At 40.5% G+C, this 20,202-nt stretch overlaps 1 protein-coding gene across 2 annotated transcripts in view; it reads right to left on the bottom strand.

Annotated features, from left to right (window-relative positions):
• LOC306873968 (tripartite motif-containing protein 2-like) overlaps positions 1–18,037 on the bottom strand; it is a 34,810-nt gene extending 16,773 nt beyond the window's left edge. Inside the window, exon 1 of one of the 2 annotated variants that reach the window (XM_079423590.1) lies at positions 17,910–18,037. The gene's annotated coding sequence lies outside the window, so the exon portion shown is untranslated. The remainder of the gene's footprint in view (positions 1–17,909) is intronic. The other variant, XM_079423591.1, reaches the window with a different exon arrangement.
• Between the last annotated feature and the right edge of the window lie 2,165 nt (positions 18,038–20,202).

Below are 20,202 nucleotides of genomic sequence, written 5' to 3'. Positions count from 1 at the left end.
CATCAACAACGCCTATTTATTATTTATAAACCTGACATGCCCAGTTGCAATGAGGAAATAGAGAGGAAGTAGTACATCATTGATAACATCAGGAGAACTAATGATAAGAGTAAGTTGTGAGAGCATCTGTCAGACATTGTGATGTTCCTGACTGTGCTACTGTACATATCATACAACTGTATATATTACACCTGAAAATCAGCTGAAAAAAATGGCTAGGGAGAGCAATTTATGAGAAAACATCCAGAAACTGCCATCTGAGATTTGATTCAAAGGAAGTGCAGATTAGCATGCAATGTAGGGCATGTCACAAATACTGTAGATCAGTAAGATGGAAAGAAGCAGGACACAGCCACAGTGCTGAAGTGGATCCCTCAAGGGCATCATCCACCCCCTCGTGCTGCTGGAAAAGAACTTCACTGGGACCATATCACCATAGCAACACTGAGACGGAAGGAGGCCGTGAACATCTGAACCAGAGCATAAGGGGGCGTTCACACAGGACAAGTTCTTAAATTAAAATCAGCTGCTAGACGGAATGCAACGGAAGTGAGTTAACTCCCATACACTGCTGCTAATATGACAATATGATAACATATTCTAACATGCTTGAATATGTATATATGCTTATATGTTTATCCTGCCTCCAGATTGATCTGATTTGTCCATTGTTTTAGAATTGACACTGATTTGATGCCCTTTTTCAATTATTTCTTAATTTGACATGGTGTCAAATGGTAGAGCTCATGGTGGAAGATGCTGAAAAAACAATGAGCAAAAATTTTGTGCAATTTGGCAAAAATGCTTTTTGAACTTGTGTTGCTAAATTAATTTTAAGAAAAAAAAGTGTTATACAAAAAAAATTGATATATCTGTCCCTATGCTAAACACAAAAAATACCAAATTAATAAATGGGTGTACAATTTCTGGATTGTTGAAATCAAAATATCAAGACATTTTCGCAAATGACTGATGTTACATCATTTTTAAATATGTAACATAACTAATTTACATTTTTAGCAATGTAAAGTGATAGGTTCATGGATTGACAGCAGCTGAATGTTATTTTTGATAAATAAATAAATATAAATAAATAATTAAATAAATTGCACACACACATAATTATTTTGTACTAAGTTGACATCAGGAGTTCCCTTTCAAGGCAACAACGGTGTGGACACTTAACTCTATGTATGTATCCCACCACTCCTAACTCCCACCACAAATGATATTTCTGTCTCTACCATTATAGTGTTTAGCAGTCATTTACCTTTGTAGATATATATTCCAGACTATATTGCAGATATTCCAATCAGACTCTAAAACAAATTCTATAATCCCGTCATTTTCCGCATGCCATCCCAGCTTGGTTCTGTTACATAATATTTATATAAGCAAGCCTAGTGCACAATTTCTCCGTCACATCAAAGAATGAACTATGAAGACACCTGATTTTACAATTAGACTAACAGTTATTTACCCCTAAAGACTCCAAAAAGACTAACATTACACACCAGACTAACAGCACCAGAAGCCACAATATAATGTAGTTTAAAAAAAAAAGTTGTATCAAGAACAGATATACATCATATATCAAGATACAGTGTGTGAACATTTTTCAACAAATTAGCAATAATAAAGCATTACTGTATCAAACATAAAAGCGTCAAAACACTGAGTATTATCTGCTGTGACAAAATGAGAGAATCAATGGAGCATCCGGAGTGTATATCAGAAAGAGTTCCACTGAAACCTACCATCAAGCAGCTGTTCTCAAGGCACCATCCCACATGTTGATACCCAGCAATGCTGTGTTTCTGTTTGCACTGAGCAGGAAAGATATCTGAGCACCGCTAACCCAGCAAAAAGATGACAGTTCATTTCAAACTAGCACATGAGGAAGGGGATGACTGGTCTCTCACTCTCTCTGGATCTTTAATCAGGCCACACCTTTCTTTCGTTTACTCTTGACGTCATTCATAAATTCACCATGTAAACATTCACTTTTCTTCCCTCGCTTTTTCCTCTCACCAGCTCTCTCTCTCTAAATGCTAACTCACTGCAGTTCCCTTGCAAAGCATTGTGGGATTGTGATGTAATTCTGAGTCTTAGAAGAGATGAAGGTGCAGATGCCGGGACCAGTTCTCAGCCAATAGGGCATTAGGAGATTAAACTGAACAATGATGTAGAAGCAAAGTCTGAGAGAGAGAGAGAGAGAGAGAGAGAGAGAGCGAGAGAGAGAACATGAGAAAGCACAAGCCAACGAGATACGGCTGCTTTTGTCAGCATGCATTATTAGTGCTGACTCACAGTAAGGCAGTCAGAATTGTGAGAGGGATGCTGTGGGGCTAATCACACACATGCAAAAACTAAACTACAAAAAAAAAACATTTACACTTTAAAGCAAAAAGCCTTAGAAATATGAATTTGGTAAATAATTGAGAAATGTGATCAAGACCTTATCGAGGAGCATGCATAAAGCTCATCAAATATGGTAAACATGGAAACACTGGCCTTGAGCATCAATTGAGCATGAGCTTCCATTTGCCATATTTCATATTTATATGTGAATAAAAGCCTATACAGTGCTGTTCACTAATACTGGCACCCTTGGTAAATATGAGCAAAGGTGGCTGTGAAAATAAATCTGCATCATTCTAAATGTTCATTGAAGTAAAACAATTTAAAGTAGGGGGAAACTTACATTATGAAATAAAGGTTTCTCCACTGCATGTCATTATTGGCATCCCTAGACATTCTTATGAGTAAAATATCTGAAGTATATTCCTATTCCTATTTATATTTTTTAGCACACCGGGGTGATTATGAACATGAAATTGCCAAGTCATAACTTCCTGTTCAAAAGGATTATAAATATGAGGAACACAAAGGTCAAATTCCCTTTATCATCCATCACAAGGAGTAAAACCAAAGAATATAGTTCTGGTGTACAGAACAAGATTGTTGAGCTTCACAAAATAGAAAGTGGCTGTAAGAAAAGAGCTTAAGCATTGAAAATCCCCATTTCCACCATCAGGGCAATAATTAAAAGGCTCCAAGAGCTTGAGAATTGCAGAGATTAGTTGAGTCTTGGGGTCAGAAAGCCTAAAACAAAACATATCAAAACATACCCTACATCACCACATGTTGTTCAAATGGGTTTCAAGAAAAATTCTAGCTCATCCAAAAACAAACTCTGGCATATTCAGTTGTCAGACACGACTGGAACTATAAATGGGACTGGCTTCTATGGTCAGATGAAACATAAAAAATGGCTTTCTGGCAGTAAACCCACCAGATAGGTTAGGTACAAACAGGGATAAAAAGTACCCCATGTCCACGTTTAAATATACTGCTGGATCTTTGATGTTTTGGGCCTGTTTTTCTGCTGGACGTCCTGGACATCTTGTTCAGACACATGGCATCATGGATTCTATCAAACACCAACAGATAAAAAATCTAAACCTGACTGCCTCTGCTAGAAATTTTATAATGGGCCATGGTTGGATCTTCCATCAAGACAATGATTCAAAACAAATATCAAAATAAACACAAAAATGTGTCACTGAGCACAAAATGAAGCTTCTGCCATGGCTGTCCCAGTCCTCTGACCTGAATCTGATAGAAAATGAGTGGGGTGAACTGAAGAGAAGAAGCACCAACATGGAGCTGGTATTCTGAAGGATCTGGAGAGATATTGGATGAAGGAATGGTCTCTGATCTCTTATCAGGTGTTCTCCAAACTCTTCAGGCATGATAGGAGAAAACTCAGAGCTGTTATCTTGGGAAAAGGACGTTGCAATAATTGGGTGCCAATAACTGTGGCTAACATGAACTAGACAAAAACATTTATTTCACAATGTGAGTTTCCCCTACATTCCATTGTTTTACTTCAATGAAAGGTTAGAATTTTGTAAATTTTTTTGAATGAAAGATCAAAAAGGATAAACAATGCAGATTTATTTTCACAGCCACCTTTGCTCATATTTACCAAGGGTGCCAATATTAGTGAGCAGCAAATCTGTTCATCATATAAACTGATTATGTCTCTTCAGAAGAATTGGTTTAAACCACTCGATTCACATGAATTATGTTCACAATCTCTTTATGAACTTTTTGGTTGCACACTTAGAAAAAAACAAAAAAACTAAATTTGAAAGTGCATGGACTTTCAATGTAATTTTGAAGTCTAACCAATACAGTTTACCATATACTTTATGAACAGTAGAAATGAAGTCATGAAGTCATTTGAAAAACTGGTTTTGGCTTATCTGAAGGACATCACTGGGCCCTTACTGGACCCCCTGCAGTTTGCCTACAGAGCAAACAGGTCTGTGGATGATGCAGTCAAAATGGGACTGCACTACATCCTGCAACAACTAGACAGACCAGGGACTTATGTGAGGATCCTGTTTGTGGACTTCAGCTCGACCTTTAACACGATCATTCCAAACCTCCTCCTGCCCAAACTAACTCAGCTCTCCATGCCCACCTCCATCTGTCAGTGGATCAACAGCTTTCTGACAGACAGGCAGCAGCTAGTGAAGCTGGGAAAATACACATCCAACACCCATACGATCAGCACTGGAGCACCTCAAGGCTGCGTACTCTCCCCACTGCTCTTCTCCCTCTACACCAATGACTGCACATCTAAAGACCCCTCTGTCAACCTCAGTCTGCCTACAGACAGGAGGTTGAGCAGCTGGCTGTCTGGTGCAGTCTTAACAACCTGGAGCTCAACACGCTCAAGACAGTGGAGATGATCGTGGACTTCAGGAGAAACCCCCCTGCTCTCCCCCACTCACCATCATGAACAGCACCGTAACAACAGTGGAGTCATTCAGATTCCTGGGCAGCACCATCTGTCATGACCTGAAGTGGGACATTCACATAGACTATTGTTTAAAAGGCCCAGCAGAGGTTGTACTTCCTTCAACAGCTGAGGAAGTTCAACCTGCTACAGGAGCTGCTGGAACAGTTCTACTCCGCCATCATTGAGTGTGTTTACATGCACCCTCTTAATGCAATCATAATGAGATTTTGGCAATATTGCGATTAAACGTTACCTCACGTAAATGCAATACTGCGATTTAAATAATGCGAGTAAGCTCATAATCGCAGCAAGCATAATCATATTAACATAGGTGGCGCACGCCGATTTTAATCGAAATATACAGACATGTAAACACCTTAATCGCAGTATTGCCACTCTGACCAAAGTGCGCATACGTTCGTGATGTACATGAATGACGGGACACGCACCTGTAATAATACGCAGATTAGAAATGATGGAGGCGAAGAAAGCATCGCATTTCTGGGGAAAACACAACTGAACGCGACGGCAGCGTATAGGCAAACAAATTCCATCACATTTATGGTGCCGAAAAAGCATGGAATACAGTCAAACAAAATCATTATGCATTAGACGTAAATAAATTAAAACAGGGGCCAGTAAACAAACCTGCTCTTTCTGAGTCCATCGTTTGTGCTGTGCAATGGGGTATGTGAATAATGGCAGTAAAATTTTTTTACCACAATTCTTAGAGAATAAGAATAATGGAAATTGCATGTAAACGGGAGTAAGAGCTTTGCTTGGCATGTAAACATCATAATGCGATTAAGTCCTTACTCTGATTATTGGAAATAATCGCATTATTTGTGCGCATGTAAACGTAGTAATTGAATTTGTCCTCTGCATTTCAATAACTGTCTGGTTCAGCTCAGCTACCAAATCTGACCTCAGAAGACTACGGAGGGTAGTCAGGACTGCTGAGCGAATCATTGGTACAAGCCTCCCCACTCTCCAAGAACTGTACTTATCCAGAGTGAGCAAAAGGGCTGGCAAACTCACTCTGGACCCCCCCACATTCAGCACACTCTCTCTTTGCACATCCAGCACACTCTCTCTTTGAACTGTTACGTCTGGTCGACGCTACAGAGCTCTGAGCACCAGAACGACCAGACACAGAAACAGTTTCTTCCCTCAGGCAATCCATCTCATGAACACTTGAACACTTAACAATAAACATGAAACACACAACACTATCATACATTTATTTATTTAACACACATACTTATTACATTTCAAATTTGCACCTAACATACCTGTACATACTAAATTGTCTATTTTGTATATTGTGTTTGTGCTATTTTTCACATTATCTAATTTTGTATGTACAGTATTTTTTTATTATCTGTGTCCTGTCCTGTCGCTGTCATTCTGTCGCACTGTGGAGCTTCTGTCACCAAAACAAATTCCCCGTATGTGTAAACATACCTGGCAATAAAGCTAATTCTGATTCTGATTCTGAAAGTGTTTTGTGAGCATTAGCAGTTTGTCAGCATATAGCAGGATAGACTGCATGGGAGAGAAACCAATCAATGACTTTATGTAGAGGTTCATCAGAGAGGTCAAAGAGGAAGGCCTGGAGCTTCTGAAAGAAGTGGGGTGGAAGAGGGTAGCGACTGTTGTATCAGTCAGGAAAAAGGTCAACTCTAGTTGTGCTATAAGAACATGTAAAATGAAATATGTCACAGTAAGAATGAACAATATTCCCTTTTTTGAGTTCATATACAGTACATCTTATGAAAAAGTGAAAACGGTGAGACACTGTACACGTCCTACATTAAACAGGATGTTAAATGTATATTACATTTAAGATATGATACTACATCATCCCTCTAAAATAAAATCACAGTATACCACATTAGAGGGGGAGGGAGTTTAATGCCAGCTTTCTGTAACCAGGCAACAGCACTTCCTGCACAGCAATCACCATAATTTGCATAAAATATCATTGACAAGTGACTGATGTTGTGCTTTTGTTTGTCATAACCTGAAAGATTTAAAAAAAATCAAAACAACTAAGTTTTCAAGTTCAAGAAAAATACTCGGGTGCTTTTAGTTTCTTGCTTCTCTATTTATTGAGTGATTCACTATAATGTACCTTAAATATAAAACTGTAAATATAAAACAGCAAAGTGCTTTAATCCTACTATTAAGAAATGTTTTATTAACAAAGTTCAGGAGGAGCGCGTCAGATACTAATTAACACAGAAGGTTCGCGCTCAAGTTAATCAATGCACGGATATAAATACAGCTGACATACCTCTATTCATTTGATGGATAATCAGCATTCGGTTTGCACCTTTTACCATTACATCTCAGACTCATCGCGTCCCGTCCAAACAATGAGACCTATACTGAGGATTTTTCGGATCCTCCGGCCAATCTGCCGGACCCATGATCGGTCTTTCTCCGCCAGACACGGCTGCCGAGCTCCAGTGCTTTGCCGCGGCCGTTGCTCTCTGCTCGACGCTGAGACTACCTCGCCTCCACTGGCGTCGCTTCCATCCTCTTATCATTCGGACGCAAATATCATCCGTGCCAACAATCCCTCCGATCGGAAAGTGGTTCGTATTTAAGTCTGAGGCAAACGCTGATTAATTCCGACGCAATGTCCTCGCAGAGAGTAAACAAAGCGGATTTACACGATCTATTCTTCACCGCACAAACCAACCAACCTCACTCCTAAATCCACTCCAGCCGCTAAGACCGAGAAAAGCTACGAACTCGCCTTGCTCGACACCACTGTCGTCTCCACGAGCGTCGGGTCGCAGCAGCAGGCCTTCAACGAGCCTGGGTTCTCAGTTCTCACCGCAGCAAAGCTTCACTCGCTTCCTGCTTCGGCTCAGCCTTCACCGCGGCTCTCCCGGCCACAGCGCCATATGCAGCCGGCCTCTAGCTTCTTTTTCCAGATGCTAGCGCGCGGCAGCCTCCGCTAGCGGCGCAACCACCAGTGTTGCCAAATAATTCCCAGGTAAAATCGCTAAAGGCAGGTAATTTGTTGATCAAAGTTGCACAAAAGACAAAGGTTGATCAAAGGACGTCGCAACATCATTGGATGTTAATGTCACACCTAACCATGACACAAGTGCTCAGGATACACACTGGAATTACTCAAACTTTCCTTACTTTTCACCAGCATTTTTACCTGTAATTAATTTACACATTGCATTTCAATAAATGCACATAAGATGGATAAGATTAATTTCGTTTCATGGATAAAACCAACAGTGGAAGAGGAAAATTTCACAGTTGATCACAGTGGACCAACAGTAAATGATTAACAATCATAGGTACAAACCAAAAAATTAAGGCAACAAGCGCAAACTGCAACTTAATTCATATATGAAGTGTACTGCTAGGCACCTCTCCCAAAGTGTCTAATGTTACCAGCTGATGTGCCACTTGGCTGGCTAGCTGTTTCAATATTTTTCTTCCATGCGTGATTTAAAAAAAAATAAAAAAAGCCTGTTATTACTTTACCACTTTTTTAAATCACCACATTTGTTGCTAGTTGCTTGAAAAACAAGTTACTAGGGTAGTGCAACAAAATGGCTAAACCGGCATCACTGCAGGTTATCTGGACATTCCACCATGTCCAGCTAAAAGTCTCAAACCATTTTTCCGTGGCCTACAGCTACAGCAGCAGAAGCTAGCACGAGGCTGCCTCCGTTGCAACACAGGACCACACATCTCAGTCTTTTTCCTCGCGTTACTATTAACCCCCTTTTCTATTTTTTTTTCTTTTCAGTGGCCTCCAGCTCCCGTAGCAGACACTAGCACAAGGCTACCTCCGCTAGCAGAGCAGGCTTCTCAAATTATGCAGGACTCCTTTCCTGTGGCTTACAGCTACGGCAGGCGAAGCAAGCGCGAGGCTGCCTCCGCTCACAACAGACCCACACATCTTTCTTTTACTCCCTTTTCTCTTTTGCTTCCATCTGTTTCCCACCTCAAGCCCCAGAAGCCAATATTACGCATGAGGCTGCCTCTGATGGAAATTTGGGCCCCTGCTCCTCTCCTTCTCAGCTCTCTACTTCATTTAAAGTCACAATATCCTCTTTTACAGCAACATCACTGCCCGTCCCACCAAATGCTGTTGCCTCAGAGCCACCGCTAGTGGCTTACAACATCCGAGCACAGATCCCGGCAGGTGCGGGCATAGACCTCTCATCCAAGGCCATCACTAACGAGCAATTGGGTAACAGATGCATTGCAGGCCACAATAGGCCATAATAAAAGTTTTGAATAAAGTATCAAAAGTAAATAACTTATGGTTCCGTTGAACAAACTTAATAAAATATATCAAACAATATAACATGCATACGCATTACATCAAAGCCAACAGAGGACTCCAATGGCCCGACAATCATCTACTTGTCACTGTGCGATCTAATCTCTATTCGGTTAAACAACTCTTAATTCAAATGTCCACTTAATCTTTAATATTTGGTAATTTCTTTATGATAGAAATGCTGCAACAATCGTAAATCATTGAACGTGGACATCAAAAGTTTTTCCTTACGTTCAGCCGTTTCACCATTATAATCTGTTCAGCTTTTCCCCTATAGGCGGCGCAATTAAAAGAGGGTTCTGATCAGCCCTTTCAATGACCCCCTTCTCAGCATTAGCCCATTGGAGTGGCTACTAGAAAAATTTCCGGGGTAAGAAATACCTTCTAATCGATCTATCAGCTCTGCATAGCTCCCCGTTTCAAGCATAAACACCTCTATTTCCTCTCGACGAATTCTCTCACAATAGGAAGACATTGACCAGGCAATCCATTTGATAAAATCATGGGTCTCAGCACCTGGCTGTCAAAAGTCGACATCACCTCCGCTTCCAAAGCCATGCCTATCCATCCAGATTCATGGCATTTATTTGGGCTATGCTAACACATGAAATCCTATTTTGTCGTATGCTTAACTTTCGAACGCAAGCAGCACCAAGATTTTCAACGCGTTATCAGAAGCAGCTTCTTGGATTTGTCTACATTTGCGCAAGTAATCCTCATAGCGTCTTCCCTTTTAGCCGACTCAAATTATCCTGAGTATTGAACTCCCCATCAGATGATCCAAGAGCGCTCCCGGTGGAGCAAATACATTTCTCTGTCGACTACCGGCGAGGCTCACCCATCCGACGCTGTGATTATTGAATTCCTGTCAAATGCCGGCGAGAGCCTCCTGGCTGAGCAAACATTGGCCTTTCCTGCCCGAATACCAGCTAATCTTATCCATTCGATGCTGTGAGTACTGAACTCCCTTCGAACGCGACAACAGCCTCCGGTCAAGCAAATCTTGGCCTTTTCAGTCTATCTACTGGCGAGGCTTAACCATCCGATGCAGTGAGTATTGAAATCTCATCGAACATGGCAAGAACCTTCCGAATATGTTTTTCTTTCAACAACCGGTGATGCCTACCCGCTCGTGCCATGATTATTGAACTCCCGTCAACCGCTACAACAGCCTCTCGGTCAAGCAACCTTGGCCCTTTAGTCTGTCTGCCGGCGTGGCTCAACTATCTGACACAGTGAATATTGATCTCCCGCCGGATGCCGCGAGAGCCTCCCGGCCAGTCAACCTTACCTATTCCATCCTACGGCCGGCGAGGCTTACCCATCAAACGCTGTGAGCATCGATCTCCAGTTGGATGTCGGCGAGAGTCTCCCGACCACTCCTCTTTACCCTTCTGTCTTACCTGTCCGATGCCGTGAGTCTTGATCTCCCATCGGACGGCGGCGAGAGCCTCCCGGCCAGACAACCTTACCTCCATCCTCCCAACCTTACCACAACCAACCTTACCTCCCACACTTGGCGAGGCTTACCCGTCCGACACAGCGAGTCTTGATCTCCCGTCGGACGTCGGCGAGAGCCTCCCAGCCAGACTAAACTACCCTATCCATTTTACGGTCAGCGAGACTTACCCGTCCGACACAGTGAGTCTTGATCTCCCGTCGGATGTCAGCGAGAGTCTCCCGGCCACCCAACCTTACCTTCTATCCGACGGTCAGCGAGGCCCAGCCGTTTGACTCCATGGGTCTCGTCCCCCCCGCCGAACGCTGTCTGAAACCTCTCAGCCAAACCTCACATCTTTTTTTCCCCTGCCTGGCGAGGCTTACCCGTTCAATGTCCTAAGTCTTGAACTCCCATCGGATGCTGCGAGAGCCCTCCCAGTCCGGTTTTCCTTTTCTCCCTACCCGCCTGACGAGACTTACCCGTCTGATGCAATGAGTCCTGATCTCACATCAGATGTCGGCGAGAGTTCTCCTGGCTGGGCTCCTATACTTTCTGCCCGCAAGCGAGGCTCATCCATCCGATGCCGTGAGTCTTGATCTCCCGTCGGATGTCGCGAGAGTCCTCCTTGTCGGACGTCCCAAACTCTTTATACCTGTCAAGCCAATAGGACCCACTCGTCCGACGTCCAGAGTCTTGATCTCCAGTCGGAGGCTTCATGGGCCCTCTCGGTCAGCTACCCGCCCTCTGTCCTCTGATTAACAGGGTATAACGGCCAGCAGGGCCCGAACGCTGACTCTGTGAGCTCCTCCACTCAAGGCAACTCTGGCTCCCTTGGTCAGGGCCACAATTACGCTGCTCCTCCTCCATCGGCCGGTAGGGCTCACTCGTTCCAACGCAGTGAGCACACTGTTGAGCATTGGTTCGAGCCCTCCCGACCGGGCGCCCAACCACGCAGTCCACCAGCGGCCGATCGGGCCTACCCATCCTATGCCAAGCCGCTCCCACGGAGCACGCAAGCTTTGGCCTACCATACAAGCGACTTCCCAAAACCAGCTCCCACCAGATCTCAGTGCGTATTTGAGGGGTTCTTAGTCTGGCGGCTGTCCAACTCAATTGCCTTTCGGGGGGTACTCTGGGTTCGGGCCATTCCTGAGCCCGGAGCCCCTCCCCAGGACAGCACGCCAACTATGCATTACTATACTCACCAAATACGCATTACCTTACTAGTGCTAAATATATATGTAAGTGTGAACTCGTGAAATTATGTTTTATTAACAAAGTTCGGGAGGAGCACGTCAGATACTTAGCCTAATTAACACAGGAGGTTCGCACTCGAGTTAATCAATGCACGGATATAAAAACAGCTGACATACATTCATTCATTCCTTCCTCAGGACAGCACGCCAACTACGCATTACTATACTCTCCAAATACGCATTACCTTTATAAATATATGTAAGTGTGAACTCGTGAAGTATGTGCGTATGTACCAAACAATTTAAATGTAACTGTTCACTAACAAATCACTGAACTGAACAGAGCTGCATTTCCCAAAAGCCTTGTAAGTAGATTCTAGACATTGGCAATGCACCGAAATTTTGGCAATCAAAAATTTTCGGCAATTTGTAAAACGGCAATTTCTGGTTTAGGCCAAAATAGTTTGTAGGAGCCGAAACTCTAGAGAAGAGTATTTTGCTAAATATATGCACATATTCCTTATATTTTTACTTAACCTGCTATTTAATGTATGTTTGGATAAATCTGTCATGAAAACAAGTTTAAATGTTACGTTTATACTGTCATTAGTGGAGACTGCGGTGACCCTCTGCCAATAACAACAAATTGAGTAGAAACATAAATCTATTATTAAAAGGTTGATTTAAAAACTGCCTTATGAACAATATTTGTACAAATCATTGTGTTTTAAGCGTTTATTATTACATAAATTTGATTAATTAATTGAATATTTAAAAAAACTATTTTTGGTTAAATGAAAACTTTAACTTTGGTTTTTGTGTTTCGGTTAAAAAAGCAATTGTGAATCACTAGTAACTATAATGTAAAGCTGATGTAAAGCCACCCAGTTTGCATTGTTAAAAGCGCTATACAAATAATAGTGACTTGACTTGACTTGATAAGGCTGAAGCTTTTATGAGCTCTTAAATAATTAAACGGCTATGTAATATTTGTTACACAGCTGGAGTATTTGCAACTGCATATGAAATGAAAGATGCAGATGAATGAAAATTTAAATATAAAAAAATAAACTAATAAATACACGCACACACAAACAAGTAAAAGTACAGTTAATGGAGAAGGTTAAAGGAAATATTCATAGATAGCACACAGCCATGTGACCTTTGCCATACATTCATAGCCCATCACAATCCATGTCACACAGGGTTGACTCTTTACACAGCCCCTCCTCCACCACTTTCATCAGCACTAATCATCTCATCAGGGCTTTAACCCAGACTTACACACACACACTGCCAGGGCACATGCGACATCCAACACTAGACACAGGGAGAAACCACAAAGCAATAGTAAATCAAAGTAAATGCTCATTCATCCTGCCATAACTTTACAAGAGGAATGGCAACTCTCAATTCAGGTTAGCTAAATTCATATTTTTAAGAACCAGAAAAAATGTACGACTATATAGCACAGAAGCATCAGCTTAAAGGGGTCATATGACGTTGCTAAAAAGAACATTATGTTGTGTATTTGGTGTAATGCAATGTGTTTATGTGGCTTAAGGTTAAAAAACACATTATTTTCCGCATACTGTACATTATTGTTGCTCCTCTATGCCTCTATTTTTATAAAGCTCATCGTTCTGAGAAGCGAGGCGTGCTCTGATTGGACAGCTATCCAGTGCGTTGTGATTGGCCGAATACCTAAAGCGTGAGACGGAAATGTAACGGCCCTTACGGTATTGTGATGCCGTGTCCCAGTGCGACGACACAAAAACAATAAAACCCATTTTAAACAAGGCATTTGTTGCATCCAGTGGGGACATAAATAATTACTGATTATAATGACTTATACTGCCTTTTTTACATTACCATGTCTGCATTTGTGATCGGAGAAACGGTAAACAAAAAGCACTACTCTATACTGCACAAAACTCGCGTTTGAATCGTCAGTAGCAGAAATGTAATTACAGGCTGTGAATCAGAAGCATCAGACTGTCCTTGCAAAGTTGGAATTACCCCACTTTATGGAAACAGCCTTTGTGCAAGCCAGCATTGTAGGCTACTCTTGCAGGTTCAGGAAATAGACCTCTGTAAAATGCGCTGCACAGCGCACACACTCTAATATTTGGGTTGAACTGTTCTGGAACAGTGTTGTAAATACAACTTAACCACTGATTTCTAGTTGTGGACTCTTTTGGAAGCCCAAACAAAGTACTTTCACATTCACAACGAAACAGCGTCTTCAGGACATGGCGTCGGCGGCAGCGACAATACTACAGCAAGAATAATAGTTTCGCTTTCTTTCATTGCGTATACATTTGGGTGGTGTTATGCAAATCTTCCCACACCGTGACGTAGACATGTGGGGGCATGTTTAAATGAGCTGTTTTATGGGGCCGTGGCAGAGTCTTAAAGGGGTCATATAATGCTACATGCACTTTTACAAGTTGTTTGAACTGAAATGTGTGCTGGCAGTGTGTGTACACTAGAGGTCTGCATTTCCGCGGCTGTCCCATGGGACCCAACCAGATTTCTTGCGACGCGGGATTAAATTCCCGAATAAAACACGGCAGCGGTCGGTAACTCTGGTGCAATTTGAACGGGAGCGGGTGGTCTAACAATTTCCCGTTCCTGACGTCCTTTCAGAACTGCATATCTGCGCTTTATTCAAGCACCGGTACAGCTTGAACTTGACTGTTATGCACGCGCTGCACGCATGAACAAGTGCTTCGTTTTATTTGCGAGGTCTGTGCGTGCAGAATGTGGATAACGGTCTTCAGAGCAGGCTGTACCGGTGGTGAATATATGGCCCTCAGACAGAACAGGCAGGTAGTCGATGAGTGACAGAGCAGAATAAAGATGGAGCAAAGTGTGGATGCTCTGTCCTTGAAGAACGTTCAACTCGGTTTTGTTTATATTTTGCTTAGCCTATAATTTTAAATGACAGATGTTGAATTTATTTATTTATTTTTCTTCTGCGACACTTTTCCTAGGCTACTGTGTTTACAGCAAGATGTTAAACAAATTTAGTATTTTGACAAGACGAATAAAATTATAGGCCATTTTGTACAATCTACTTTTTTTTCCTCTGTGACAATTGTTCGTATTGTGTTGTAAAGGTTAAACAAATTGTATCCTGACAAGACGAATAAAAATAAGGAATACAATTTTTGTACATATTTATTTTCTCTGTGATACTTTTTTTTTCCTACTGTGTTGGCAGCAAAATGTTAAACTAATTTTGTGTCTTAAGACACAAAATTCGTTTAACATTTTGCTGTCAATAAAAGACTCTTGACAAGAGGAATAAAATAACAAATACTATTTTGTGCAGATTACACTTTTATCTGTTAGCCTATCTCGCTTTCTTTCAGCAGAGGAAATTTAAATGTGTGATTCTGTGTGAATGGTCGGGTTGGGAAGAAAATTAATCAAAGCGGACAGCGGGTGAACAAAGAGTGAATATATCGCGGGAGCGGGTGGGTGCGGGATATAACCTCGCGAAAGCGGGACTTAAAAAACAGTCCTGCGCAGACCTCTAGTGTACACAACCACCCTATAATGATAAAAAATTTTTTTTTTTTTAATCTACTAAAATCTTTACCCTTTTCTCAAATCGAGCCGATCTCAGATGCCTGTCTGTGTGACATCACATGGACGAAGGCCGCTCCGACGATAGTTTGATTGACAGAAGCATTTTAGCACAGACTGCACTGGTGTCTTACCTCAGACCCGCCCTGAGTGAGCTTTCATCAGTTGTTTCACCGCCTGAGCAGATGTAGACAAGTATGACTCTAAAGTGATTGAGGTGTTTTGTTGTTGGATGTAATAATGAACATAGCAGTAGTCATTTACTCCTGTCATCTGAGCCGCTGGATTACGTTTGGTTCTGAAGGGAATATGCCCTTGATCTGCCTAAATGCATCTATGTTCGCGCGAATCATTCGTGATCCAGCTTCATCTACAGAAGAAGTGAGTACAAGGTTTTTTTTAAATGAATCGTTGCAAATCACCTTTCCTAATAATGTGATAATTAGCAAGTTTCACAATGAATCCGGCTAAAGTAAACAGTCCCTCAGAGAGTGGCTCGGAACAGAGCGGCAGGGGTCAGCAGAGCTCATTAACATTTAAAGGAGAATGACACAATACGGCTTGCTCTGAAAATAGCTGTTTTTGACAGGGTAAAAAAGTTTTTTTTTACACTACCAATGAGAAATTTCAACCAAACTATGTTACAGACTTTTTATTAAGACCCTAAAGAATAATATCAACTTGTGGAAAATGGGCATCATATGACCCCTTTAACTTTTATAAAGAATATCTCTTTGGTTTTGAGACTTAAGTATTTGCAACTTCAGGGATCTTATCTATGCAGAAACAGCTTGTAATACTCCCAAGAGAAAGTAAAACTTGAAATTGCATCATATGACCCCTTTAACAACAGAATAATAATCTAAAAATCTAATCCGTTTATACACAGCCTTTAAATCTATGATTTCAGCATGAGGACAGAGGGTAGACACAGGTGCACTGCATATCTGTCAATTTCACCATATGCCAATTCAATATTGATTTATGTTGTGCTCAGCCATTGAGTATAAGTAAATGTAGATGAGACTGAGTTACCAATATAATACTACAATACTGCACTAATAATACAACCTGCATGTCTCATTTCAGATTGATTGGTAAGTCTACATTTTGTCCAAAATTACTCATTTTTAATGCTCTACATACTAAAATTAATTATAGTGAAACCATGAATCATGGTTATCACTCAAGTGTCAATTTAAATCATGACACTTGGGACAACAGAACTTTATTTGCATACAGCCAGACATGCAGCAGAGTAGACACCATAATAAACGAGAAAGAGATTAAACTGTGCAGGAAGGAACATCATTTGTTTTTGCATACGTGACAGTTTGTAGCAGATTTATTATAACTTAAATATCATTCTTTTGCACACAAAACATTACGCCTACTTTTATGGTCCTTTTTTGGACCTAGTATTTTAAATCACCAAACCAAACCACCTTTAGTGGTTTGAAAAAGAACCGAGGACATTTTACCAAATTTCTCCTTTCGTGTTTAATCAAAAAATAATAAATAATCACATGGGTTGTGCACAGCATAGAGGATACATAATTGTGATTAAAAAAAAATGGGGTTAATGATTCCTTTCAGTGTTAAAATTATAGAAAACATTTTGTCTTTAGTGCCACTAAAAATATCATGAGCCACTGCCTTCCTGTATGCAAACCAGGACACTGGGCCAATCAGCTTCCTGAGAAGGCCTATCTGCTTGAGTGTGTGATCTACAGCACAAGAAGTTAAACTGATCTTGTTTATAATCTGCATTTCCTTTCACATTTTGCTTAAGACAAGCAGTACTACACAATGCTTGTCTAAAATTATGTGTTAATTCAAACTGCTGGCTGGAAAGTATCGCAGCATTAAAGAAAGCTGTTATTACAGCTGTGTGTGTGTGGCAGCATCTTCATTTGATTATATACATTATAGTGATAATTAAAGTTGCAACCTCTGAGTGAATTACAATAGGTGAGCAAGGATCACCACCAAGGTCTTGTCTAACTGTCAAAAAGTAACATAAACAACTCTCTCTCACACACACACACACACACACACGATGACAGCGCGTGTCATGAGAATTAGTTGAGTTGACATGTAGTTATAAAGTTACTTGTAGTTAGTGGAATGTCTATCAAAATAAAGTGTAACCATATAGGGTTCTAAAAACATATTATGATCATAAAGTCTCTGAAAATTATTTTCAAAAAGTAATTTATCATGTAGCCTATGTTTATATATTATCATGATAGATATATAGATTTTAGTGTATATGACCACAAATATACAACATGTACGAACCACCAGTACACATTATTTAACGTTATGTGTTTTATGAATTAATGTTTAAAAATCAATGAAAAATTCATCTTCTGTGCAAGAAGCCTGTTGCATGCATAATAATTTATGAAAATATTGTCAAAAACTCACAGCCCCAGTGAGTTGCACATGTCCCTGTCATGATGGCAGAGAGCTGATTACTTAGGAAAATTCCTCTTTCTCTGCGCCTTCTGTTATCTCTCTATTGCTGAAAATACTTACGTGATCTCCATGTCTGCACTCCTGCTCAAGACGATTAATTCCACCAAATAAAACGATCAGATTGTCTCTGTCTGTCCACTCATTTTTCTTTTGATGAAACGTAAGTCACGGATAACAAAACTCACTGTGCCGTCAGCCTCTGTCAAAAGCCAAAGGGAGGAGCCGTAGAAAGTGGCCAATCGGAACGCTTGAATGATTGTAAGGGCGTGGTTACCTTGACTATTCGCGGTTTGTGGCCAATCGCAAGGGAGTATTTTAAATTAGGGCGGGGGAAGTGAACTGGGTTGTGAGGTGTGGGGTTAAACCTAAACTCACTGAGCACGCAACAGGGATGAGAGGATTTCAGTTATTCAGGTTGAGTACAGTATGTGTATGCACGTGTATTCCTACTTAATTATATTTATTTAGGATACAAATTTGTATCCAGAAGTAAGCAAAGTACGGCCTTATTTTCACAAACTGACCGTCCACATGATTTTTTTTTTTTTTTAAGATATATTATTTTACAGAGTAACAAAGCCAAACCAGATTATGGAATATACATTATAACAAAATATCAGTGCAGGTATAAACCTTCTTGTTTAACATAAATGACAAAGACAAGTGGGCAAAAAAAGGATCAAATATAGAAACAAGCACAGAAATGCATTACAGTAATGTAATACATTCCATCGTAACAATTATTTTCAGTATTAGTCCAGAGGTTGTTTAAAAAAGCAATGTCAACACTATTCCAGGATGCCTTCAGATATTCAGAGACTGTAAAGCTAGAGAAAACAAAACAAAAAAACAGTGTGCCTTTATTGGGGGCAGTCTTTCAAGTCTTTAAATCAGGAAATGCCTGTTAACCTACTGAAAAATCTGTTGAATGATTAAACATGGCAATTTTGACAACCTGCACATAAATCATTGACTATACTAAGACCTCTGTTTACCCACAAACACAAAAGAAATATCAGCTAAAGCAAGTGGAAAACTGTGAGCATCCCAAATGCAGGTATATGCTTAGTTGGCTTGTTTCCAAAGTCCCAGAGGACTATCATGCCGAAATTAGCTGAATTAGCTGACTCCCCCTGGGACCACTGAGATAGATTGGGTCAGACTGGGGGAGACTGGAACACACACACACCAACAACACACACACAACACATGTGTGGTCATGAGGGTACAAACTGTTGGAATAAGTTATCAAATAATTATCAAACAAATGCAAAGTTATTTAAAAATGCCCTCAAATCCCATATTTTTGTTTTGTTTTGTTTTTAATGAGTAGGAGGAGTAGTTGATCCAAGGCTGTACGTCTGATGTGAAAAAAATTGGTATGCAATAACTGATTTATTAATAAACAGTTTCATGAATTTCTGATGCTAAGGAGTAACAGCATTTAAATGACAAACCATTTACTTCAATGTTACTGAAAGAAGAAAGTCTGTAATATTGATGCTGTCCACCAGAGGGAACCACAGCTTCACAATAGCTTCACATGTGATGAGTTTTTGATTAAACACTCATAACTGAAACAGGTCATCATAATTAGATATTTGTATTTTTTACGTTTTCAACAGTAACTCTTTGTCTAGGTTTTCTGTTCGTGTTAGTATTTCTGAATACATACTGTGTTGACCATTTGCTCTGGACATGTTTGTGCTTTGTACTATTTTAGAGCTCTCTGGTGGGATTGTACAATAGTAGACTGTGTGTAATATCCAAACAATAATAACTAATGTCGTCTGAGCTGCAGCCATGCATCTAAACATTATATTACTGTTATAACGTCAAGCATTTGAACACAGAAAGTGTAGTCTTTAGTTCTTGTGTTTGACTTGGACAAACGAATACTTCCTATGAAGGCAATCATTAATAAAACTAATCATTAATTTATGTTCAGATTATACTGGATTTTTTATTTCTGTCCATGACTCTTACTCCACTGTTTGAGCTCCAATTGGTAAATGTGGGTCAAGTGACAGCATTAGCCTACATTACATGACAACATGTTTCTTTCAATATAGAATGATGTTTCATTTGAATAGAACATAAAACCATTGTATTTCTGATTCTGGTCTTCTATGTTTCTATGCTTAACTCTCTTCATCTATATGTCAATGTCCCTACAATGGTAATTTACTATGGTAAATGTGGGTCATGTGACAACATTAAATTAACAAGGTGAGTTCGATAACCCAAATGTTCCCTTCCAGGAACGTCGAGCTGCGTCAAAACGCATATGGGAACGCCATCAGCGTAACCGACGCTCTGAATATCGTCTACAACAAGTCCAATAGAAGGGCGA

This window comes from Barbus barbus (genome assembly GCF_936440315.1).
Source record: "Barbus barbus genome assembly, chromosome: 8".
Taxonomy (NCBI): Eukaryota; Metazoa; Chordata; class Actinopteri; order Cypriniformes; family Cyprinidae; genus Barbus; species Barbus barbus.
The sequence above is the reverse complement of the archived record's forward strand: the minus strand, read 5'-3'. Positions and strand labels throughout refer to the sequence as shown.